We start from the raw sequence: 15,477 nt of genomic DNA, 5'->3' as shown, positions 1-15,477 counted from the left end.
TGAACAGCCAGGGAGGAGAAGCTGAACGTGGGTTTGTGTTTCTGTCCCCGGGGCTGCCAAGTGAAGTGGCTCCTGCCTCCCCAATGTCCTGACGGTGTCAGGCTCTGCAGGGCCGCCTTGAAGGAGCTCTTGAGAGGCCAAGTGTTTTGGTGTTATCAAGAGGGGCTCATTACACCGAGGGAATCAATTTAGAATGACTTTAATGGGATTGGGAGTCGAACTGCAATAGAGCCCTATGACAAAGAGAATTTAAAGTACCCTGTCTTTATTATGCCTTTCTCTCTTTAATTATGTCTGTCTTTAATATTCTACTGTTAGCTCCTTTAATGTTTTTCTTCTCCACGTTTTTGGCATTTTTATGATTTGCAGTTCCATTCTAAATGGGCACATGTCATAATGTCATCTAATTCTATTGAGAAAAATGCCCCCGTTTCCTGTGGCTCTTGGCCAAGCCATACTATTACTTTTGATTCTGATATTTTTTTTTCACAGATTACGTAGACTGTGCAATATGAAGTAGAAGATTCTTTCCGATCTGAAAAGGAGATTTAATGCTCTCTTTTGCAAGCTCCTTGGGGGCATAGGTGATAATGTCTTACAGTTCAATTCTTTTTTTTTTTTTAATTTATTTTCAGTGTTCCAGCATTCATTGTTTATGCACCACACCCAGTGCTCCACGCAATACGCGCCCTTCTTAATACCCACAACCAGGCTCACCCAACCCCCCATCCCCTCCCTTCCAAAACCCTGAGTTCCTCAGAGTCTACAGTCTTTCATGGTTCATCTCCCCCTCCAATTTCCCCCAACTCCCTTCTCTCTATCCCCCCATCTCCTCCATGTTATTCCTTATACTCCACAAATAAGCAAAACCATATGATAATTGACTCTCTCTGCTTGACTTACTTCACTCAGCATAATCTCTTCCAGTCCTGTCCATGTTGATACAAAAGTTGGGGATTCATCCTTTCTGATGGAGGCATAATACTCCATAGTATATATGGACCACATCTTCCTTATCCATTTGTCCGTAGAAGGGCACCTTAGTTTGTTCCACAGTTTGGCGTTACAATCCAATTCTTAACACCTAAGACGGTGTCTGGTCACTGGGAGTGCTTAATAGCTGTTGGTTAAATAAATGAATAAGTGAATGAATGAATGAATGAATGAGTGAATGAATGTCAGCATTCAGACCTAATCACGCTAGACTCTCAGTATTCCTGTAAAATAGGTGTTGCCCTCTGCTGTCTGGGCCAGGGGAGAGCCCAACGTGTCAGGGGTACAGTGAATACATGACATGATAGACTGAAATCAAAGTCCAAACAGTTTTGGATATTTCTTGACTTTTTCTCATCTTCTCTTCATTCATTTATTTATTCATCTGTCAAAATAAGGACCCTACTATGTGCAAATTATATGACATTTTCCCCCTCTCCTTTCTTCTTGACTCTTTGTCACTTCTTCTCTATCTGTTCATTTCTTTTGATGTTTACTCTTGTTTTCCTTTGGATCTCACCTATCTCTCTGTCATCTACTCTTTCTTCCTTGTATTGCCTTACTCTTTTCTTGCTTCCCACTTTTCCTTTGATCTCCTCTAGAACTTATTTCTACTTCCAGTCCTCTGAATACGTACATGTTACACTGCCCTTTCAAAAACACATCCTTTTGTCTCCTCATCTACCCATTCCTTCTTTTCTTTCTCTGTAATGTCCAAAGAAGCAGAGACATAGTCCTATAAGGAATCATCCCAGATGCTTCACCTTCATTTCAGAACCTTGCTTGGGTTTGTTTATGACAACCGTTCATCAGATCTATTCTGTTATCTTCAGGTAAGATGGTGCCTAAAACCCTTCAAACACAGGATAAACTGTCCTTTTAGAAAATGTCAATGAAAGCCCTCCCCAAATGTTTGACTTTCCATAGTGATCTATCTTTTGAATTTTGTCTTTGACTGGAGACCCCGGTCCCTTCTATATTTCTGTCATCCTCTGCTTTATATGCAAAGAGGCCTTATAACAACAAAAATAAAAACAAAGTAGAATTTGATCAAAATATAAGGTTGCTTTACAGTCGAACTCAAAGTATAGGAAAATAGAGCTATGAAAGAGAAAAAAAATGCTATAAGCCATTCTTAAAAGTCTGACCTCATTGATTTATTCATTAAAATTCATTAAACTCTCAATAACATATTAGTTGACCAGGGATTCAACAGTGAATAAGACCAGACTCCTCCTAAGGGAGATAATATTGAAGCGACATGTGGGAAGGGACCTGATAAGAGTGTAAGAATGGCAGCCAACCCAGAACTTGGAAGCATCAGGATACACCCTTGGAGGAAATGGCAGTTACTCTGAGTCAGGAAGGATAGTTTAACAGTAAGTAGGAAACATGGTGGAAGGCAGTGATCCGTATGTGGCAGTTGGAAGCATTACAGGAACCACATGGCTGGGGCATGTGGTTTCTGTGATGTGAATACAGGGAAGGAGGCCATGGGGTTGAAACCATCAAGGTCTTATTGGCTATGCTAAGGAGTATGGAGCTCATCCTGGAGCAGTGAAAGCCACTGAAGGATTTTAAACAGGGGTGTTGTGTTTGAAGAGATGTTCTGGAAGTATCATGGAGAATGGATGGAGTAAAATCACAGATGGTTACCATGAGGAGGTTGCAGTCATTAAGGGGAGAAATGGCAGTCACCTTGGCCAAGGTGGTGATGGTGGGCATGGAGGTGACAAGGAATTGAGGGCATATGAAAAGGATAGATGCACAGGCCATGCTGATATATTGGATGCAAGAGATGAAGGAAGAGTAGGGTGGTCAAGAATGGCGTTCACTCTCTTGGGCTCTGAGGAAAGGTGTTATTTCGGAGCAGACATCTCAGTTATCTTTGATCTTTAAGTGCAGGTCAGTGTTCCTAAAAGCTTCCACATGGGCATCCCTGAAGGCTAATGCCATCTTCTATCTCGTCACAGTGAACAGCAAGGCTGGCTTCTGAAGGTGCTCTCGTCTGTTTGCAGAAATCCCGTTCAGAAACAGCAAGGCCACCGAGGGCTAGGGACATACTCGTACACTGTTGAGCAGCTCAGATTGAATTGAGTGTTGTCAAATAAATGGTTCAAAGAGATTTCTTACTGTCCCTTATGGATGAGTTCAGTTAAAATCACTGTACCGGGATGTCTGTTTGTGTGTGTGTTAATATGTGTATGTGTGCACACATGTGTTCATACATGTATGTCCATTCACAGTGTGCATGTGTGTGTATGTGTGTGTGTTTGTGTCTAGAAGTACGTCTCTTCCAGTGCCTCCATTACTGGGAGGATCTCATTTAATGCCTCTGAAATGCTGGTGGTGCTTGTGGTGATGTGGAGACCTACACGAGCCACTGGAGAGGAGCCACTAACCCATTTCCACAAAAGTAAGCCAGTCAGTTATAATGATTTTTTTTTCACGGCCTAAAGTCTGGACTAAATTTGCACTGGTGACTTGAAAGTGAGTGACTCTGTAGCCCATTACCAGTCCCCTGAGATACATAATCCACTTTAAAGATACATTTTAAATAGTGTACTATGGGAAATGTAGTTAGCAAGCTCAGATATGCTTACATTTAAGATCGCTCAGAAATGCACTTACAGATTTAAGAAAAAAAAATCTTTGCATGGAGTAAAATGCGCATGAAAGATGATTCATTTTATTAGAGCAATTAAAACATTGGCTCCTATTTTCATCCATCATACTCGTGAAATAAAAATATATTGGAGAAAAAGTGATATTTACCTGAAGATAAAATTTAAAATATAAGGAAGATAAAAGTCCATTTTTTTTTCTGAAAGAAGTAACTGAAAATCTGCCATAGGTTATAATTCAGGCAGAACCTCATCATTATGGACCAGGAGCCGGAGTGAGATCATTGTGGAACAGGAGCCAGGGTGAGCGCAATCTCTACCCAATATTTTTTGAGGCACAAGTGTAGCCAGGAGTGAGTCATTCAACAGGGTACCTCAGAGGTGGAGGGTCTTGGATATAAATGGGCAAGACTGCGGTACAGGAAAATCCGTCACCTTCACCTTGGACGTGCCGTCATCAGCTCCCGGTGAGTTCACAGAAATCAACTTCTCCGATTCCAGTCCGTGCCTCAGGCCGTGTCCACACTGCAGTGATGCTTCAGGTGACTCAGAGATGGCTCATAAATTCGACTGTCTCTGCTCCCAAACTTCAAGTGATATAACCTTTCTTTCTTGGGTTGCAAATAAGTTATATAAAAATAACATGGGGAATGATTAATCTGTGTGGACTTTGCTCATTGCCTTCCTCTGAGAACGTGCCAGTGAAGAGAGAACCGGAGTCTTGGGTTCTGTCAAGGAAAGGTAGGAGAAGGAGGGAGAGGGCCAGGGAGGGAAGGCTTTCCTTCACCTTGTCTGTTTGCTCAACATCTCTGTGCAGGGTGTCAAGAAGACTTGGGATTTGGAGAAATATGTGGGGCTGAATGTACCACCTTGCAGACTTATTTTAAAGGATGAATGAAATCATTCATAGTTTCATTCACTCATCAAGTATGCATTGAGGTTTTACTCATTGGTAAAAAAGTAAATAATACAGAGTTCCTGCTCTCATAGAACTTACATTCTAGTGGTTGAGTAAATCAGATACACAACTGAACAAATAAATATTTAAAATATCAGCAGGTGGGTGTTAAAGCCGGGTAAGGAGTAAGAAGTACCAAGTGGTCGTGCTATTCTACATATGGTGAGAAAGGAAGCCTCTTTGATGTCAGAGGTGTTCTTGTTCAGTGCCTTTCTGAACAAAGTGAAGAGGGAAGAGTAGAGGGAAGCTTCTAGCACAGTGCTGGGCACATGGTTAGCACTTAATCAGTCGTCACTCCTATTATAATTACTGTCATCATGATCCTTGATAATAATGGTACACATTAAGCCTGCATGTCCTTTGGAAAATTTTGAGAGTCTAGAAAATATTATAGGTATGGTGTTTTTGTTTTTGTTTTTGTTTTTTAGGGCACACTTATATTGGAATTCTGTATCTGTATATATAAAGATCTTTTATTTTCAGTTACAATTTAACTTTGGGGATAGCTAATCATGTTCAAAGGAAAATCAACAAAAGCTAATTGTTTCGTGTGGTTAAATATCTTGAGACATTTTCCCCCCATGTTTACAATTAAAAATGTCTTGCCTACCTACATCGTGTCACGCTCTGGGGAAACAAAAATGTAAAATTGAGACTTTGCCCTCAGGAAGCTTATAATCTTATTTTTTTCCCTTAGTAATTTAGGAGTCTTGCACTGTTTGTTTGAATAGAAACTGTGGGAGGGATTTGTATGCTGACAAGGCTCTGGAGAGTGTAGAAAATACAAGTTGCATTTGAGTGTTAACTTTGATGTTTGTTTAGTTTTATAAAATATGTAAGAGGCTTTTCCATTAGTGAATAAGACTTTCAAAAAGCTTTCAGAGTCTCATGTCGCAAGTAGTTAAATATTGCTAAAGGGGGAGTCACCAGGACTGATGGCTTGGAAACCGCAGCGCTGTGTCTGTGGTTTAGGGACATGTGGCCAAAGTAAAGCCCCCACTCCTGTCTGAACTGAGGTCGCTCAGGTCCAACTGACTCATTTGGTCTGAAAAATCCAGACGACATGGGAATCCAGAATTCACTTGGCAGCCCTCTCTTATCCTTTGGCCTTTGTGAGCAGCCTGTCACACCTGTCTGGGGTGAGCTAGGGATGGAATTTCAGCTCAGGTGTATGTCAGTGCTGGAATGAAGTAGAATTTGGGAAAAGCGATTTGCACGGGAGAGGCATGTGGGGTGCGTCACGTGGCACAAATAAAACACGCCTAGAAATTGCTTTCCAGGGTCTGTTCCCGCTCTTCGCAAAGTCTGTTTGGGTTTAGCTTAGGTCTGGGACTGGACATGGCACCTGCTCAGAGAGGCTCGCCCTCGTGTTAGCAGAGCCGTGGCTTGCCCTGCTACCTCACTTCTCTGGTTTTTGTTCTTCAGAGGAACATTCTGTTCTGTTCTATACTATCCTGGTCTGTAGTTTCCTATTAGGCATGCATCTGTGTGTTCATCGTAGATCCTATTATATGTGTAAGCCTCGAAAGGGCAGGAACTCTGCTTATTCACCTTTGTATGCCCAGCGCTTGGCCCAGAGTGGGCTCCCAATGAATATTTGCTGAATTAATGAGGTGTGGCGATGAGACGCGAAAGTAGCAGCGAGTACCAACAGTAAAACACGTGGGACTCAAGAGAGTTTAGCTAAGGACGGTCAAGATGGGAACTCAGAGCAAGGCTTCTAATATCTGTTTAGATGGCAGAGCCCTTGGTGCTCTTTTCAGGATCATACGGAATAGTGACACATGAAATTAACTATTTTTTTTAAGATTTTTTTTTATTTATTGATTTGACAGAAAGAGATCACAAGCAGACAGAGAGGCAGGCAGAGAGAGAGAGAGGGAAGCAGGCTCCCTGCCGAGCAGAGAGCCCGATGCGGGACTCGATCCCAGGACCCTGAGATCATGATGTGAGCCGAAAGCAGTGGCTTAACCCACTGAGCCACCCAGGAGCCCTAAATTAACTATTTTTTCTACACTAAGCTACAAAGGTAGTATTATGTGCCAGACACTGAAAGAATTGGATGCATGGCGCTAAGTCATTTGCATCGGTTCCTTTTAATTATGCATATTTTTAACCTTTAAAAACTTTTTCTTTTTTAATTTTTGGATAAGGAGTATTATTCAGCTTTAACAATAAGACTCATTGATTCAGGTTACAAAGCATCCAGGTCCTGGAGTGGGGGCGCACATTGATTACAAGCCACCGTTCTGGCAACATCGTCTTTGACCTTCAAGCTATCCTTCAGGTTCTATCCTTTGCTGACACGACTGACAAAATCTGGATGGCTTGACCCCAGAGTAGACCCCTGCTGGCAAAATCCCTAATAATGACATTCCTTTGTGAATTCAGATAATTTTAAGAGAATTTGCTGGGTACGACAGAGGTTTTCTTAATGTTGCTGTAGGTTATTTATGTAGCTTGTTAATCATCCACATTTCAACTAAGAGTCATTATAAAGGGCTCAGGATATCTCCTTTCCCCCTGAACCTCACCTCCTCACACATCAGTCAACTCGCTGAAAGCCAGACCACCTCTCCCAGAAAGTAAACGTCAGGCAACTGTTCAAACATCCCAGCAATTACTGATACAGAATACTGTTCTTCTCACCAGTCCTTCTCAAGTCTTCTAAATATCTGCCGTTGAGGCATAGAGCAAGCTCGTGGGAATGAAGACACTGCTGGGAAGCAGCAGGCGAGCTGTAGGAACGTACTTCTTCTCTGAGTATAAAGGAAGAGGTGAAACATTCCCGAGTTGTTGGGCACAAGTGAGTGATGTGTACACATCAGAAAGGAGGAAGGAAATTAGGGGCTGCATTTAAACACACTCATGTATACGTGTTATCAAAGATGTGGGCTGAGCTTTCTGATTGGTGGTATCTCAAAAAATCAAATGTTGCTTAATGAATTTAACTGGAGAGAGGGCAATGCATTCAGTAAATCTAGAAATCTCTCTTTTTGAATGAAAAGATACTGGTGTGTGATGCTTAGTTCCATCTATTGACAGGAATTCTCTATGCTTCAGTTTTCAGACAAGGAATGAAATACAGACAGTAGGCACTTGGGCAGGCCAGGACACCCTCCTCAATATCTGCCTCTCAGGTATCGTGGCGGAGGTGTGATTGTTGCCATTCTATGTGAGGGCTACGGCTGGGGGGCTGCAGTTAACTCTTGGCCTTCCCTTGAATGAAATCGAAAACTAGAGGCACTCCAAAAATACATATGAAGCTTTTTCTTGTTCTTTCTGCACATGTATTTTCTCATTCAGTTTTATCTGAATAAGAACTCATAATAGACATTCTCCGTGAGATGCAGTGAGTTACTAGGGATAAAGGGGAAGGCTGCCCAGAAGTGTCTCATTCTGCTCCCCAAAGACACAGGTCACCTGGGAAGAGATACTAAGAATAGCACCTGGAAAGGCCAGAATCTTGAGCAGGGGAAGAGACACGTGTGAAGTTACCCAACCCAGAGAATGATCCACAAAGAGAAGCCAAGTATGAACTGAACAGTCAAGTCATCAGATCAGAACCCACTGCATCCGGGAGGGGGTTTCCCAAACAAAAGGGCAGAAATTAAGGAGGAGGTTGGAGTCAAGTGCTAGACAAACAAGGAAGCTGAGGAAGGAGCCCCATAAGGCAGGTAAGAGGTGGGGGGCAGTAGGCTTATTACCCACTCCCTGTATCTACAGGCAAAGCCCACCCTGAGTGTTGAAAGTGACAGTAAAGGAAGTAAAGGGTAAGTATGAGGGATCCAGGCAGAGGTCAGGGCAAGATAACACAGTCTGTCACAGTCCAAAAAGTCTCTAGTTTTCAGGGAATAGCTGAATGCTGATGATAAGTTGTCTTCCCCCTGAAATCTCTGAGTCAAGGTGACTAGAAAGCAAAGATGCTGGTGGTTGTATACAGCTTCTGGACTTAATTATAATTAGTAACGTAATAGTAATTATGCAACTCCGGGTGTGTCTTTACTTTCTTCCAAATGTGTTTTCTCTCTTGAGGCTTAAATACCCCAGAGCCTTCATTCGAATTCCCACAGAAATAGAGCCCAGGACAAAGATCCAATGGCAAGCAGTTTATTTGGGAAGTGATCTCAGTAGAAAAGTAAAGAAATAAGATAGAGAAGGGAAGGCAACCAACAGAAGATTTTGTAATCAAGGGAGTTATAACCAGAACTCTGGGAAGCCTTAGAGGGATCCACCAAGAAGGGAATGAGATACAGTATTTGCACACCAGCTCTTATATCACTTCTTGGTGAGGGCTTCGGTGGGAGATGATTGCTCCGCACATCACGACACAAGCAAGTGAGCAAGCAAGCGGACCATCATGGTGGCCAAGGGATGCCTTCTGGGAAAAAAATAAAGGGAGATGATGGCAGTTGAGGTAGCGTATACTGAATTGGTAAGGGAGAAGGGATAAAAGCAGGGTACTGGAGGCCTCTGGCCTATCTCTGGAGTACTTTGGCTAACTGTCCTGGTCTTAAGCCTACATGGTGGGAAAAAAAAAATGATAGACATGAAATGAGTGTCTTCATTAAGCTCTGAACCTGGAGTTTTTCTATAGGATCTAGATGGACAGCTTAGATAAAACCTTCAGCATCCCTTCACAGGCCTTTTCTCCCTGAAATTCAGTTTTCCCCTTGAAGAGGAAGTATGGTTATAATGGAATCACATCCATTATTATAAGACACATACCCTAAGATGTTCCAGACCTTTAGCACTGGACACCTATTTCCAAGCAGGAAGGGGAAGCTGGACCAGGCAACAGCAATGATAATTCTTCCCTTGGAGAATCACTGGTACCACTAGCATTCTTCTTTATGAGTTGTTGGCTTTTTACGTTTTTGGTTCAAGCATGCCTGCATGGTCCCTCTCTTGAATACAGCCATGCTAGACAAAGCATATAAAATTAAAAATTGCAAATTAGCTACAAAAGTGAACATTTGTTCCAAATGAGAAAGGAAGTCACAACAAAATTTAAATTTAGCAAAGCTTACACTATCAAAATATTAACAATTCAGAAAAGTAACAAAAATTTCATTAGCTCTCTGACATTCCTCTGTAAAACAGTTTTTCCCACCTTTTATGGCTTCATGCTCTTTGACTGCCTCTTCATATGACAACAAAGATTTTGTAATATCATTTTCTAGAGAGAGAATAGAAAGATAATTTAGTCTTTCCTCTAGCATGTTGATTGAAATTTGCTTTTTGTTATTGATAGTTTAAGAAAACTTCTTTCAGTTACAGTACTCATTATTGGCAATGTTATGCAAATTTTTAGGATTGTTGTCAAGTTTTGGAAAAACTCTGTCAAGCTTCTTTCATATATGGGCTACGAGACTTAGAGAAATCTTCTCGACTACAATTTGTTTCAGACATTTCAAACCTTATTTTTCTTCCATGACCACATACAGTCAGTAACCCCAAAGGACTCCTTTATTCCTCTCTATGACCCTTGGCCCTGTAGTCTCAGACATGTTGGTACCAATGGTTAATAGAGTGGTGGGAGCCCTCTTGTGGGTTACTCCTGCATGGGGTGACTAACGGTAGTTCAACTCTATGTGGACATGATTGTGAGCCACATAGCTAGACACGTTAAACTCAAGTGAAACATACAGCCAACTTAGCTGTCTCGTAGTCAAATGCCAAGAATGCCTGCAGTGGCTCTAGGCCATCCAACCAAGGAGAGTATGGAGGGGAAGTCGGATCTCAGTTGTTGTTGAAATTTCTTGCTTTAGGAAATGTCACCCAAATATCTAAGAGTGTATGCACAGGACTGTAGTGAAGAGACCTAAAGCTTAGATTCCCCTTAGCTTTACTACCTTTGTTTACTGTACAGTTTTTAGAAGCTATCATGGTCTTTGCTTATTTTACATCCTGTCTGGAAGACCTGTATTCTGGCTCCCAAGGACTGGTATACATCTCTATGGATCTTGCCTGACCCTTTGCTTCCCAAATTGTTGCCTGTCTCTTTGCGGCAGCCTCTTGGATACAACCTGACTCTTCTGGATCAAGTCTAAGGGAAAGGTTTTAAATGGGTTTACCCATTTAGGGCTTTGCCATCACTGCCTGAGGGCTGCTCCCTAACCACCAGTCACCAACCCTGCAAGTGAGTGATAAGATTCTGGTAACTGATACCATGAATGACACCCAACAAAGAGCTTTTAAGCAAGCCTTGACCACTATTGCATTCTACAGAATAGAAGAGGTGAGTTTTAACCCATTTAGCTTTATGGAAAAGCCATGTATTAACTGAAAATGATCAGCCTATCATTTACATGAAAAATATAGAGGTGGGGAGGATTTTTCTATCATAGGAATATATAAAACCAACGACTTGAATTTAGCTATCAGGGAAGCAAGTTTGCCTTTGAAATATTTGGATAAATTTGTACCACTTCTTCCTTCCCCAGCATGGGTGTGAGGGTGACGTTTCCAGAACATTATTCTGAGTTTTATTGACCAGCCTCTGCCAGTGTGGGGCGGTTCTCTGGGGGAGACACCTCTGTTAGCTAAAGAATCTCTTACCAAGGTTCCTTTCTTGTGGGGCTGGGAAAACCCAAAAGGTGGTTTATAAAGCTGTTCAAAAGAACTTCTTGCCTTTCCTCTTCAGCCTCTAAAACTTAAAAAAATGCATTTTGAAGTTAAGAGTAATTCACAGACTCTCTCCACGTGATCTTTGACAGATGTGGTTTTGTGCAAGTAGCCTTGGGATCTGGACCCACCATGAAAGGGCCCACACTGGCAGACTCTACCACGATCTTGAAATTGGAGCCTCACTCTTGCCTGTGAGGAAGCCGTTGTAATCACAGGGAATAATGGTTACATATGCTGGTGATTTGTATGAAATTATTCTTGAGTTTATTATTTAATAAAGAATCTTCAGAAATAGGCAAGTAAAAAATGTCATTTATGTCACAGCTGGAAAAGCTACATATATGTATTAATGGACTTCATTCACTGGTTTATGGACCCAAACTTCTCTTGGGACTCCTCAAATCCACTTGGCACGTAGACCTCTCTCAGTTTGACAGGAAGGCAGATTCGTCACCAAATATTATCTGTGAATAGTCCTGGCTTATGCAGAGAATTCTCTAGGGGGGTTCAATATGAGATTCTCTTCTGAGGCAGATAGCCTAGAAAAATGTTGAGGGGAGTCAGCCCAGAGATTTTCAGCGACGTCGGTTGGTTGTGCTTTTGCAGAGCAGAAAAAGATACCTGGGCCATCCTCACTGCACAAAGAATCTGTGTAAACATTCCTCTGGTCAGCACTTTTCTAATACAGGAGCGGTACAAGTTCTCGGGTGTCATCCCCCAAACAGATGTTTGTTTCTGCTGAAACATTGTAGAAAGCATGCATCTTGAAAAATGGGAGAGAAACAGACACTTGAAACTGCTGTGTATACTCTGCTTGTTAAAGACTTTGCCGAATAAAACTTTTTTTTTAAAAAGATTTTATTTATTTATTTCACAGAGACACAGCAAGAAAGGGAACAGAAGCAGGGAGAGTGGGTGAGGGAGAAGCAGGCTTCCCTCTGAGCAGGGAGCCCGATGTGGGGCTTGATCCCAGGACTCTGGGATCATGACCTGAGCCTAAGGCAGCTGCTTAACAACTGAGCCACTCAGGTGCCCCCCCCAAATAAAACTTTTACGTGTGGGAGTTGTTTTGCATGAAGCTAGCACAAGCTCCCGTGAGCAGCTCATTCCCTAAGTGTGGTGTGGATGCAGTTGGGGAATTAGAAGCTCTTAAAGGGATCCTACGGATTTCTTTTGAGCTCTCAGTTCTCCAAAAGAAAAAAATATATGTGTGTGTGTGTGTGTGTGTGTGTGTGTAGACACACACACACACACATATATATATATATAAAGAAGGGTATGTTCCTGCCAGAGGTTCAGAGAAACCTGGACATAGCTCTTGTTTCTTTTGTTTCGGAAACAAAGCGTGAGATTTGCTTCAATCCTACGCGTGGGAAGCGCTAAATGTAGTCACGCTCTTTGGTTATTTTTAGCGCGTGGGTCTTATTCTCCCTTCTCTCTCAGCCCCTCCACCAGCACCGTGACCCTATACTTAGATCTGAACCATCATCGTCAGATGCTGTGGGACCACAGCAAGGTTATGCCTGTACGTGTGGCAGGATATGGGCTTATTTTGCCTAATGGAGGAGATAGCCATTTGGGATAGTTTCACCCTCAGGGAGATAAAGCTTTGCTGTATGTAAGAAACTTAATTAGCAGGCAGGCTCTCTTTAATATCATTTTGTAGAAGGAAGCGTTTTTGTGATAATCTGGCATTCATTGTAAAAAGCATTGCTGTCGTGTCTTACCAACTTTTTGGAGTCGATTCTTAAAATATATAATATGTGTATATATATAATTTATTTTATTTACATATATGTGTTTTATTTTATATTTATATTTATATATAAAACCTCCAGAGGAGAAGCATCATTTTATTCATATTTGTGTAACAGAAGAATAATTCTGGTTAGTAACACATTTTTTCATGAAGAAAGATATATATCTGCTTTTGAAAAAAGAAAATAAATATATGAAGATAGATCAGGAAATCAACAAAAAGAAAAAAATAAAAACGCCACTGTATTTGATACTAATTTTATGAGTAGCTAAATATGAGTTCAGCACATTTTATGAATTGTTTCATTTAATCACCGTGTGACATATCCAGTGTTGTAGTAACACCCCCATGGTACAGACAAAGAAGCTGAGGCTTAGCTAGAGAATCCATTCAAGGTCCCTGATCGGTCAGGTTTCAAACTCAGGTAGGCTGACCCTGGGCCAGAGCTTTTAGCCATTATCCTCACTGCCCCCAAATAAAATGTTCTGACGGTTCATGTTATCTTGTGTGTGCGAAGATAAAATTGATTATGACCTGGGTATCTGCAGGTGGCTGAAAAGACCAGAGCCTGTGACGTCACCCTTTATAGAGGGAGAGTCCTTATTATCCATTAAACTCTAGGTCTTGATTCAGAAATAGGAGAAAGAGGCTTTTAATCTGTTGCTTGTCGCAGAGGAGAATCCTCCCCCATAGTTCTCTCGCTACAGAAGCCGGTCATATGACTGAAAAGAAAAAGTCTGGGAGCTATAGATTCGTTTGAAGTAAGATGTTCTTTGACGAGCTCCTCTTCCATTCCATTAGGATAATTTCCTTTCCTTCCCGTTTCTCCTGAAAGTGCTTTAGAAAACTATACGCTCTTCAGAAATTGCCCTCATCACCCTTCAGATGCATCCCTGTCCATGCGAACAGTGTTGGGATGACGCTCTCTGAACAGGGGAATGGGGAGGGAAGCACTCCAGACGTGGAGGGGCTTTGTTTATGGGGGAACAAAGCAAACAGTGGGAGAGCAGCTCTCAGGTTTGTTGTTTAGACTAGCATGTCATTGCCCATCTAGGACACATGACTTGTTCCTTTGCAAATCTTAAAAAAGAAAAAAAAAAAAATTTTTCCCTTATAAAATACTCAACTTCACCTGTATGCTTTCTCTCAAAGGCAGTACTATGGGATTCATATCCGAGAACTTGAATTTCATTATTTTCTTCTTCTGAAGAGTGGTGTTGGGTGCAGCTAGGCAGTTGTAGACTTGACATCAAAGTTTCGTGTTTGAAAAAACACCCAATTTTTAAAATGGGGGAAAAATCCTGGCATTTTTAGGGAAAGGTTTTTCTGAAGGAGGGAGGAGAAAACTATGGAGAATAATGAATTCATCAAGCTGAAAATGCACGAGGCAGCGAAGCGCTCAGGCTTCAATACATGGCAAATGGAAAGAGAGCTCCCATTACTGTCGAGATGCACAGACACAGCCCTGCTAATCGCTTGGTCATGCTTGGGAGACACTAAGTCATCACAGGCCATGACATGGTGAGAACAGGGTGCCAGGGGTTTGTTGTAAGAAAAAATTGTTGATTTAACATCCATAACCAGAAGCACTCCCTTCCCCGACCCTCATCCTCAGATGACAGGCCTTGGTTGGAAAAATGCTTGTGTGTACGGCTTTAACTCTTTAAGTTCATCACAGTCAGAAATCCTGTGGGAGGTAAAAATTGTTGAGGAAGTGACTGCTTGAACCAAGAGATTAATTTTTATTTATTTCCACAATTTGTTCTCTCTTGTGTTTGCAGATGTGCAGTATTAAATATAAAATAATAAATGTTGACATTTATTGAAGAGTCGCTTTGAGGCAGGTGTTGTTTTGAGTAATATCTGTTTATTGCCCCATTGATTCCTCCCAACAGCCCCATGAAACAGGGTACCATTTTTGTCTCCATTTTATAGAAGATAAGTAGCCTGCCCAAGGTCACATAGCTAATGAATAGTGGGACCAAATTTGGAACTGAGATTATCTGACTCCAAAGCCTGAGCTGTTGACCACTGTGCCCTATATTAGATTATATCCTTTGAAAAATCCAATGAAACCAGATGACAAATTAGTTGAAGAGACAAAGAGTATACTTTTCCTTTCTTTCAACGTGCATTTTATTGAGCATTGTGGTAAATGATGGTGGAGTGGAAAGACAGACATTCACATTCCTCCAACTTAATACCGTTCTTGCTGTAACGGAAAGATGCATTAGGGCCAGAAGTGCCATGGAGGAAAAGGCATCCCTGTCTTCCAGGATTGCTGTCATGTGCACAGCTGTATGACTAGTGCCTAGTATGGCATCTGGCTCTCTTAGTAGTTACTCAATAAACAGTAGAGACAGGAAAGGGTTCAAATGTGTAACATTTGAGCTGAGACTTTGTGGGTAAATAGAAGTTTTCCTGTGGTCAGGGTAAGAAAAGGAATTATAAGGTGAGGGAAAAACATGTGTATTTTTTAACTGTTTTGGAAACGACACTGGTTCTGTGTTGCT

At 41.6% G+C, this 15,477-nt stretch overlaps 1 protein-coding gene across 14 annotated transcripts in view; it reads left to right on the top strand.

Moving 5' to 3' along the window:
• Nucleotides 1-15,477, top strand: part of ESRRG (estrogen related receptor gamma) — a 625,647-nt gene that overhangs the window by 128,336 nt on the left and 481,834 nt on the right. The gene's annotated exons all lie outside the window — the stretch shown is intronic.

This window comes from Lutra lutra, chromosome 15 (assembly GCF_902655055.1).
Source record: "Lutra lutra chromosome 15, mLutLut1.2, whole genome shotgun sequence".
NCBI classification, from domain to species: Eukaryota; Metazoa; Chordata; class Mammalia; order Carnivora; family Mustelidae; genus Lutra; species Lutra lutra.
This window is presented reverse-complemented; position numbering and strand designations above follow the sequence as displayed.